Source organism: Sturnira hondurensis, unplaced genomic scaffold (assembly GCF_014824575.4).
Source record: "Sturnira hondurensis isolate 20B ecotype Veracruz unplaced genomic scaffold, ASM1482457v3 Scaffold0006413, whole genome shotgun sequence".
NCBI lineage: Eukaryota > Metazoa > Chordata > Mammalia > Chiroptera > Phyllostomidae > Sturnira > Sturnira hondurensis.
Window position 1 is genome coordinate 43874850 of NW_028079044.1, and position 10953 is coordinate 43885802.

Genomic DNA, 10953 nt, shown 5'->3' on the forward strand with positions numbered 1-10953 from the left:
CCTCTACCCAAGCCTTTTCCTTTGTTTCACTGTCCCCAGAAGCAATAATGTGCAAGAGGGAAAACTGGTACTTTTAAAACTGAAGTGGCTGAAGATCTCTCAGCACCCCCACCCCACTCCTCCAGCCTCCTTGCTGTTGTCAAGGTTACAAGCTAACAAAACAGCTCACTTTTGAGCACTGTGTATCTGCCAGTAGGGAAAAGACTTTTATTTCTGAATGAATTAAGAAAGTAAAAGGGACTGCATATTACAGAAAGTGTATAAATTGAAGAAGGTTTGTAAAAAATCTTGAGGAAATTGTATAAATAAGCTAACAAAATTTGGTTGGTTCTTGTCGCTGGTAAGTGGGGGGAAGTTTTTCCTATATCTGCCTATAAGGCAAAGTATTTAATTATATGCCATGGTGTATTAATTATTAATCAAATGCTTGATTAACTTTCAAAGAAAATTCATGTCTCAGTCCTGAGAACTAAGGTTTTGTCAGCCTATATTGGTATTTCAGGCCTTTTATTATCACCTTAAATAAATAGTCAAATATCATTTCTTAACCTATTCCTTAGGTCATGTATGTTTTGCAAGCTTTCCAGGGTTTAAATTTTAAGTCTTTTTTCTTCACCTAGAGATGACTTTGGGGTGTATCAAAGCATCCCTGAAATATCTCAAGGATTTGTTCTTTCTTACAAAAGAGAAATTTTAGACTAATCAGGCTTGTTTAATATATTTAAAATATCTGGAAAGCTTTGTCAAAGAAATTATATAAAATTTCCAAAAGTCTGCAGAGTTCTAATATACTTTCATTTTTATTTATCAGTTACTGTAGAATTGTGTCTTGCAGAAGGGACTTGTGAGTTGCAGAAGGATTGTATGTGTTGCAGAGGGTCAGTGTACCACGCAGAGGGTTCATGTACGTCACAGAGAGTCTGCCAGTTGGAAAAGGGCTGTGTAGGGGGGAGGAGCAAAAAAGTAACTGAAGTAGTGAAATGGGGATTGAAAGGAAAAAGGAAAGAGACATATAGGAAGAAAGGGCACTGGAGTACGAAACTCAAGGGGAGAAATTGGAATGAGGTTAACTAGAAATAAGAAAGAAAAGGAAAGGTACACAGATAAATAGCAAATGACAAATGAAAAAGCCAAGAGCTCCCTTCACTTTTCCAAAGCCAATCATTATTTCCCAATAGAAACCCCAGGTAAAATGGACAGGTGGGGATGAAGAAATCAAATTCTCAGACTGATAACACTTTCATTTATAATTTTTAGTGTTATTTCAAGAGCTTCTTACAAAAAACAAAATACTTTGTCAGTTGTAATCACTGAATTACAACCTAATTTGGAGTAACTTACAGATTGTTCTCTTCCATTCCTGCAGACAAAGAGCAACACCAAGAGAATCTGCTAGGGCTGATGCTACGAAAATTAGCTGGTCGTCATATTCAGCAGCACATATCCACTAGGGGGAAAGATAACCCCAGATCAGGACCCTAACTAGATCTATTGAACTAGGACAAATGAAGGACAAGAGAGGAAGAATAAAAATTCCTTCTAATTGTCCCTTTCAGGGGCAATTAACTAAGGTTTTACAAAAGTACACAAACATTAATCCCAAGTCTGCCAAGGGCTGAACACTTTGGGGAATACATCCACCAACTGAGCAACTGATAGAAATAGCCATCAGTGTTTTTGACAATCAAGACAGGGCAAAGCACAAGCAAGAGCCACCACCCAATAGAAAACAGATCTCACTTGTCAGTCCCACCTTTAAGCCCTGTACCCTCTCAGGGTACCCATCCTCTAGAAATCCAGAGAAGGGGAGAGGAGCCTCACCACTGCCCATCCCTGCTGGACAGTCCTGCTGCCGTCTCATGGGGCAGCCTTACCACTGCTCATCCCTTGTGTTTTTTCCCTGCTCTGGTTCCCACTGGTACCTCTAGAGAGGCAAAGCCAGACAACAGCTTTATTGAGGAACTCCTCCCATTGGCTGAAGGAAGAGAGGGACAAACACTCTGGAAGGATCCATCCATAACAGAGACGTCCATTCTGGATACTCAGGGTCTCGGATTCTGGGAATGCTGAGCCCCTTGGGCTATGACCAGAACACATTGAGCTCTCTAGCTTGTTGTGTTTCCTCCTTCCAGACATTTCTACATCCGTCCATAATGGAGACATCCGTGTTGGATAAAGCAGTGTCTTGGATTCTGGAATACCACGACTCTCAGGTTATGACCCCAGATGTAGGCTCTCTAATCTGGCAGTGTTTCTTCCTTCCAGATGGGAAATCAGGAGTCTACCCCAGGTGGAACCCCACTAAGCTATATCCTTTCCAAGTGGTCACAGCTTGACCTCCAAACTCTAAAGAAGACTAAGGTTTTTTTTTACTGCACTGCTTGGCCTCAGTATCAGCTGATGGGGAGTCCCAGCCAATATATGGAAGCTTAAATCACGATACCATATTCCAACGTAATGACTTTTGCAAACGCCTAGGCAGGTGGTCAGAAATCCCACTGTACAGGCATTCTTCTATTTAAGGGGCGGGGGGGGGGGCCCCGCGCTCCAAATACAACAAACTTTCCACAGTACAGTCTAGTGGCCATTCCGTAGGCACCTCCCCTTCTCCACCCTCACCTTTAGGAAAAAACCCTCTAAGGGAAGTGCCCTCAGCATCCTCACCACTCACTGCTTCCATACCCTGGACATTCAACTCAATTAGCAACCCTCATGCCTTCTGGTCCTGGGCCCTCTTTCCATTAATCAAGGCTGCAGGAGAATATGGCCTTCAGCTAGAACGTAAACCCTTCTCTTCTGCAGAGCGTAAACATATTAAGGCAGACTTGGGAAGCTACTCTGACAACACAGATAAGTACATAGGTGCACTCCAACACCTTACCTTAGCTTATGAGTTAAGCTGGAAGGACACTGTGGTTGTCTTAGGGCAGACCATATCAGATCTTGGAAAGGAAAAGTAATGGAGGAAGCCAGAAAACTTGCTAACAACTCACACCTATCTGATGGCAAATATCCTACTGGAGAGTTAGCAGTTCTGCCTGTAGACCCTAAATGGAACTGCAGTGACTTCTCCCAAAAATGGGAAAGAAATTACTTTCATAATTTGCATTAAAGCAGGCTTCAAGGCAGGCTAACAAAGGGCCTTTAACTATTCCTAGGTCTCGACTGTCAGCCAGGCCCGGATGGGAATCCCACTGTTACAGAACAGCAGCCGCCCCCCCGCCCCGCCCCCCGCCCCCCGCCCCGCCAATGGTATACTAATACCATCCTGAACCACTTACTTGGCTTGTCTGTCTGCCGCCAGAGGAAAGACATTGCTCAATGCCAGAGATTTGTGAAAAGGAAAGGAAAGGTTTATTTAAAACTATACAGACTTGAAGTAGTGGCCCAATGTCCCCATTAAAATATCAAAGTCCTTTTGGATAACCACAGATGCCCACAGAGCTTCCTCCCCTCCCCGACCCTAATTCGGGGTACAGTAACTCAGGAAAAGAAGCACACATCTGTGTTTCAGGCTGCTAGCACCCTCAGCTGTTTTATCGTCCAAGCAGGATCTCTAATTACTCCAAAGCCATGTGGTACCTTCCCACGGTCTACTGGCAAAGAGTTCTTTCCCCCTTCTTCCAAGCAAAGTCTCTCCTGCTTCCCAGGCCACGCAGCCAAAGGGAGCACCCCAAAGCTGCATGGTCCTCTTCTACCAGAGCTGCAGGGGTCTGCACTCTGGTCAAAACCCAAAACCGCACGGTTCTTTCCTCCACCAGAGCTGCAGAGAGGGTAGGGTCGCCACTCCGGCAAAGCCAAGTGGCAATTGTCTGCTAAAGCTACATGGTCATTCTCTCTCACATGGCTGTGGGAGTCCCCACTCTGGCAAAGCTGCATGGCTCTCTCTCCTTCACATGGCTGCGAGGGTCCCCCACTCTGCCAGAATCATCTGCTACTCCTTGCTAAAGCTACATGGCTGCAGGGATCCCCACTCTGGCAAAGCTGCGTGGTTCTCCCTCAATGGCTGCGTGTCTGGGTTTTAAATCCCCATGCCAGTCCTCCTTTGCAGTCCCGTTTCCAACTTCTCCCACAGTCAGTTACACCTGCCAGCATTACTGTATTTTCCAAGTTTACCGAGCTGCCAGTCAGTCTGGGCAGGCGTGGCCCTGTGGCGTGGCCCCACTCATTTCCAAGCTCTCATGCAGGCGCTGTAACGGGGGGCTGTGAGTTGCCTTCCAGTCACATCTTGGGTGGAAGTCACTTCTATCCCCCTGGCTCAGAGCATGGCCACAGCTATTTAATATATCCATGAAACCAGTTCAAGGTTATAGCTATGTTAAATGACCATGCCAGAGGTTAGCTGCAAAGCCTTTGCTGTACAAAACAGCTCTCAATGGCCCTGCTTCATTCATCCCTTCCAACTGACACCTGTGTGTGTGTGGGGGGGGGCGGGGTGAGACATCTTAATATTTCCTGGACACCTTGAGTTCTGGACCCCATTCCAAATCCCTTTTTGGGGGCCCCCTCTTGGCTGCGCCATGTTACACCACCACATTTTTAGAAAGGCTAAGTCAGGCACTTATCAAATGCACTAATCTAAATCTGGAATCATGAAGATCAGGTCATACTGAAAGAGAATTTTCTAACATAATCTGCCTTTATATTAAGAGAAAACCCCAGAAGCTCATTCAGGAACCCAGAGTCTCCTTAAACGAAAGATTAACCACAGCCAATCGTCTTCTACAACTGGAATCAGGAGAGAGCAGCCGGGGCTCAGGAGAAGGAAGAAGGAAGAGGGTTACGCAGGCCCAAATTACAGCTGCCTTTGTGGGATGACCACATCCCAGTAGCCCTTCCGGGTCCACTACCCCATGTGCAAAGTGTTTACTGTGTCAAAAGACAGGGCACTGGGCCAAGGAATGTCCAAACTGACAAGCTACCACAGACACCATGCCTCTTGTCTCTGGGACAGAAGGGCTCCCAGGACCTGAGGCTATGACTGCCTTCCAAATGTTAACTCAGGACTGAAGCTGCCCGTCCCAGTCAGCCCCACCTCAATTGGTCACCGAAGTCTAGGGTACGCACGGATGTGGCAGGTGGGGTGGTAACTTTCTATTAGATACCGAGGCCACCTACTCTGTCCTTACCTCCTCTAGACCCCTCTCCTCACAGACCAGCACCATCCTAGGAGTAGCAGGAAAGTCTACACCCAGGGCTTTCTTTTTATTTTTAAATAGATAAATTCACAGGGGCATAAGTAACAGCTAAGCTGAGCTGTACTCCCACAGGAATTTAAGGACAGCCCTCATTTATTTAGACAAACATTAGCAGGAGACCTAAGGGATCTGTTACCAGAGAGGGTTAACCTAGTAATCCAATATGTAAATAACCTACGCATCTATTCCCCCACAGAGGAAATGGGCAGTAAACATACACTACAAACCCTGAACTGCCTTACACAATTAATCTAGGACAGGTACAAAAAGCATTATAGAAGCACAGAAACAAACTTAAGGCTGTTACTGAAAGGAACCCATTGGGAAGAGAGCCCAGATACTGTTACTGAAACAAGCTCCTCCCCCTGGGTCTTTCTGTCACTGTGGGTTCTTTGCCCATCACTGTTTTAGGAACTGTGGCTCTCAATGCCAGCGTTTGGTAAAAATGAAAGAAACTATTTATTGAAAAGTTATACAGGTTTAGAGTAATGACAGAATATCACTGTTAAAATCCCAAAGTCCCTTTAAAACACACACACACACACAGTCCCGCCTCCACCTGCCCGACCCGGCCAATCAGGGGTACCGCATCCCAGGAAAAGAATTAGAAGTGCGTAGCTTGGCTAGACTCCAGGTTCCTCCCAGTAATCCGTGCTTGGCTAGGCAGGTCCCCCGCAGTCCCCTGCACCATCAGCTGTGTTGCTGCAATCTCCAGTTCTTAATCCAAAACCATGTGGCACCTCCTTATGGCTCACCAGCAAGAGTCCTTTCACCCTTTTGCTTCCTGCATGGTCTTCACATTGTCCTCTGTCGTTGTCTCCTATCCCACATGGCAACCTCCCTTCAGTTTAAATCTCAGCCTGGAATCTCCTCTGTAACCCCATTTCCGGCTCCTCCCATTACTGGCTACACCTCCCAGCACTCCTCTATTTTTCCAGCCTTTCTAGGCTTCCGTAATTAGCCCTGTGCTGAGGCATGAACCATCTCCGAACTCTTGTACAGGTGCTGTAACCACGGGGAGCCTCCTTCTAGCTACATCACAGGTCAAAGTCACACCCACCTGCCTAGCTGGCCTGCTGTTCTTGATATGCAAAATAACTCTCAAAGGCCCTGCTCCAAGTCTTGCGTCTCCCAGTCAGACTGGGGGTGGGGGGTGGGGTGGCTTACAAGGCTTCCAACACAAACAAGTGAAACCAGGGGACACAGTCCATTTAAATGATTAAAAGGGCAGTTCCCAGTTTTCAACTACAACCCTTGTGGGAAGGACCCCTCCCTGTTCTACCTCTTCCCCAATAGCCATCAAGGTCCCTGACATCGCCAGCTGGATACATCACTTTCAAGCCAAACTGCAGAAGGAGCCAGCTCCGTCAGGACTGCCAGAACAGCAGGACAATACCACTTACTCCTGTGAGCCAGTAGAGGGTCTCAGATTACTCTTCCAGAAATAAAAATGTGTTTACTTATCTCTAGACAAATAAACTATTAACGAAAGCCTTAGTATAATTATCTCGATCACATTCCTGCTCTATTGAACTTCAAAGATCCCAGGTCCCGGCTCCATTAACCAGTAATGTTTATTTTCCTTATTTGTTCAGGACCCTTACAAGGAGAGTGGGAGGCGAACATATTAGTAAACTTCCCCAATATTACTACTACTGGTGATCAACTTTCCCGTTCCAGATTCCACCATAGACGGCCATGTGCAATGGCACTATTCCCACCTCAGTTTCAACCTACAACCCTCAGACTGTAACCCCCTGAGCTACCCCCCTTGCTTTTGTATTTGTAAGATCAAGTTTGTCTGGGGGTCACATGATGCCCGGGGAAGTGTTTTGACATGTAATTATTTCACTGGCAGATAAAACATAATATTTGGGGTAAAAATTTGTCACTGTAATTTAACATTTCAATGAAACTACATTTTCTCAAGGCTGCAGCCAGCCATACTTTCTTGGAGTATGTAAATAAAACCCTATGTTTTCACCTCTTATCTAGCCTTTTACAGCTTAGAGAAGTCTACTTTGGGGAGAAACGACTGCTTGGCACCAGCTGTGAACGTCCGCAGGTGTCCGCAGTAAATCTACAAATTCTTGTTTGAAGAGATGCCGCAGAGACGGGGGAGGAAGCCTGTCTTTCTTGTACTCCCCCTTCTCAGGAGAAGCAGCATTTGGCATTCATCTTCCCCTGGTCTCTTTGTTCTGCTTTCCTTCGACATCTTTATAACAGTCTCTACACGCCCTGGAGTTTTGAGATGGACTTTTGCAAGACAAGAAAAGTTCCCCATCTTCCAAATTGCCGGCAATTGGAATAAATTTCTTTCCCCCACCTCAGCACCTGTCTCTCGGGTTTGGCCTTTGCCGCCACAGGCACTCTGGGCCTGGGAACAAGTCATTTTCCCAGTTTCAATATGCTGACTGGTGCCATGCTTCTTTATACTCAGCAAAGTGCCTGGCACTCGATGGCAAGGAACTTCAGATTTTGTGAAGATATATGTCTCTTCCTGCAGAGGGTGAGTGACTTTTGACTTGTCCAAGGTCACAGAGCTGGTTAGTGACCAGTTAGAATTTAGATCATCTGATTTAAGTCCCCTAGTCTTCCTACTACATCACTGTCATTCATCATTCATTCATTCATTCATTCAATACATTGTTATGGAGGGTAAATTAAGTGTAAAGCATTTAGGCAGGTGCTGCAGGTGATTCTGGTCATATACAGAGCCCTCCCTTGTGGGATGGTAAACCTAACTACAAGTGTACGTACAGTCAGAGTTGGAACAATAAGGTATGAATAAACTTAGGTGACTTGGTGAGGGCCTGTGGAGACTCGGTGGGAAGTGAAAATTCAGCTGTATTCCAAATGGCAGAAAGGATTTGTACATACTCATACGGTTGAGTGAAGGTGCTTACCTAGGCCTCATTTAATTCTAGAAACTTTTCATCATTTCATTACAAGGGCCATCTCTCACACTAACTCTCGCACACTGTGATTCTTGTTAGAATGCTTGTCTTGAACAGAGTTCATGTTTAACTTCCTGCGGAGGCCTTGCCTGACTCCCTCCAGGCCAGTGAAGGGCTGCCTCCTGCTTCCATGGTTCCTTGTTCACTCTCTCAGGGCACTATGACACACCTGTTTTACTTCATTGTCCCTGTTGTGCACTGGTTTGTTACAATTTCACAAGAAAGTTGTGCCAGGATGTCATAACACCTGTTGGTTGACTGGCACTGCTGGGGCCTTATCTATAAGAACATGTGGAAGATGCCCTGGATTGAGTGCTGGCCTGTGAGCCAGGGGTCACCAGTTCGATCCCCAGTTTAAGGCACACGCTTGGCTTGTGGACTGAGTCCCCAGTGCGGGGGGCGTGAGAGAGGTGACCATCCACCTATTGGTGTTTTTCTCCCTCTTCTTCCTCCTATCTTTCCCTCTCTATAAGTAAATAAATAGAATCTTTTTTAAAAAGAGAGAGCATGTGGAAAAGACACAATCATGTGATACTGTGTATGGGGGTGTGGCTATTTTAAAACAATAACAATAACAACTTATTATCTTACAATTCTAGAGGCTTAGAACTCTAAAATGGGCCTCACTGGGATAGAATCAAGGAGTCTGGAGACTCTGGTGACTGTGGAAGGTTTTCCGACTGGTGGAGGCCTCTCACATTTCTTGCCTCCTGGCCCTGGTCACATCAAAGACAGCATTGTTGGGCTGATTTCATCTCTCTGGCTTTCCCTCTTCTGACTCCTTCTTTCACTTGTAAGGACCCTTAGATTACACTGGGCCACTCGGATACTCCTAATGTGATAGATAGTTAAACCTCAAATTCCAAGAATTTACGAAGACTTACTGAGATTGTTTGGTCTGGGCAAGGCCACTCTTTGCTGGTCTAACTACATAGCTCTCCAAAGACCGTGAGACACTTGTTCCAGGCTGTGGTTGGGCTACCCTTGGTTGGCAGTGGCAGTGGGGTTACACCGTGCAGCAGTGTCAGGAAGAGAAGGGGCATCTGTCCTTGTTTTGGCGAGGCCATTCTTTGAAGACGATGGGGGAAAACTGTGTACAGGTCCCTAGAATAATAGCATTAGGAGCAGCCTATGTGCCTTCCAACACGGGTGCCATACCCTGCTAGCCATTTTCCCAAGCACTGAGAGGGACCTACGCTGGCAGCTCATACTAAGCTTTTAGTTGGAAGAACTGATTCTGTGGAGAACAAACATGTAGAAAGCTATCCTTCACTAAATTTGTACTTTTAGCTCCCCTTTGCCTGGAATAACAGTGTAATTAATCATTGGTTTGTAATGTTATTTACAACTAAGAGACATCCTACATGCTATTGGCTTGTGAGAAATTTTATGATTCCCACAGTGAACCTGTGTGAAATAAATGTCTGGAAAAGATAATCTGAGTCTCTGAACACAATTTGCCCAAAATGAAATTTCCCCATGCCCTCTTCCCCACATTTTTGAGAGAATTGGGACTAGGTGTATCAGTTTATCTTCAGCCTGAACCCAGTGACAAGACTGAGCTGACAGTTTGGGGTGAAAGGATCACCCGACACATCCTCGCCTACTTGTTCTTCCACATTCTTGTTGAAAGTCATATCCTCTGCAAAGTCACATCCTCCGGTCCCTCCTACAGCCTACACACACTAGGCACAGGACAGAAAGACGGTATTTCATTCATGTCTATAACCACTCGGCTGGCAGGTAGGAAGCTCAACAAATGCCTGTGGAATGAATGGAAACATTCAGACTTTGGGCGGGAGATCTCTGTTAGGGTGGGCGGGGATACGAGGAGACTTTGCCAAGACGGACATCCTCACAGTAACCTGAGTCCCAGGAAGAGACCACCAATGCTGTACTGCTTCTTTGTTCAAAGGGCACCAATCCCCAGCTCCCACGGGGAGCCAACGAAAATAAAATCCCACTACATTCCCTGCTTGGGCGTGACTTCCCCAGTCTCATCCTGCAGACCGGGGAACCTCACCGGGGTGCACAAACCCCAATAAAGCTCTTTATTGCCTACTTTATGGCTGATTGGCATTTCTTTCTCCACGGAGCCTAAGAAAACGTCTCAGTCTCCAGGCAGGAATTTCCTCAGAATGCACTCCTCTTTTCCCAAATAAGACCCCAGTGGCTGGGCCTGGTGGAGAACAGGACCAATAACATGGCATTGGTCCGGTCAAGATAGTATAAAGTATTTAAAACAAAATGGAGCCACTCATGTCAACCGAAATGGCTGTCAGTCAGCCATGACACTTCAAGAGGGAAACTGCCTAAGTCAGAGCAGACATATCTGGCAAGGAGACACACTTAAGATATCTGCACAGGTAATAGGAACAGCCATGCCTGCAGAACGGGACCACCCATAGTTAAGTTCCTGGGGAAATTCCCCACTTGCCATCAGGGGTGCCAAGACATTTATCCAAAAAGACCCAAAAGGGTGGAGTACACCATTCTCAAGGTATACCAGGCAGGCTCCAGACCACTGCCGAGACAGCTGATCTCCACACACCAGAGTGCTGCTCCACGCAACGCTGATCTCCCTTGGCATCAGCCCCGGAGGCTCTGCGCTGCTGCCCACCCAGCTCTGGAGACCCTTCCTTGCAAGCCGCTGCCTGCAACTCCCTTGCCCACTGTGTTGTCTCCCAGACCTGCAGACGGAGAGTCTGGGGCTCCGGTTCGTTTCCCCCCATTAATTGCTGTGTGCATATTTCTCCTACATTGTTAAAGAGTAGGATATTAGTGCATGTTGATGTTCT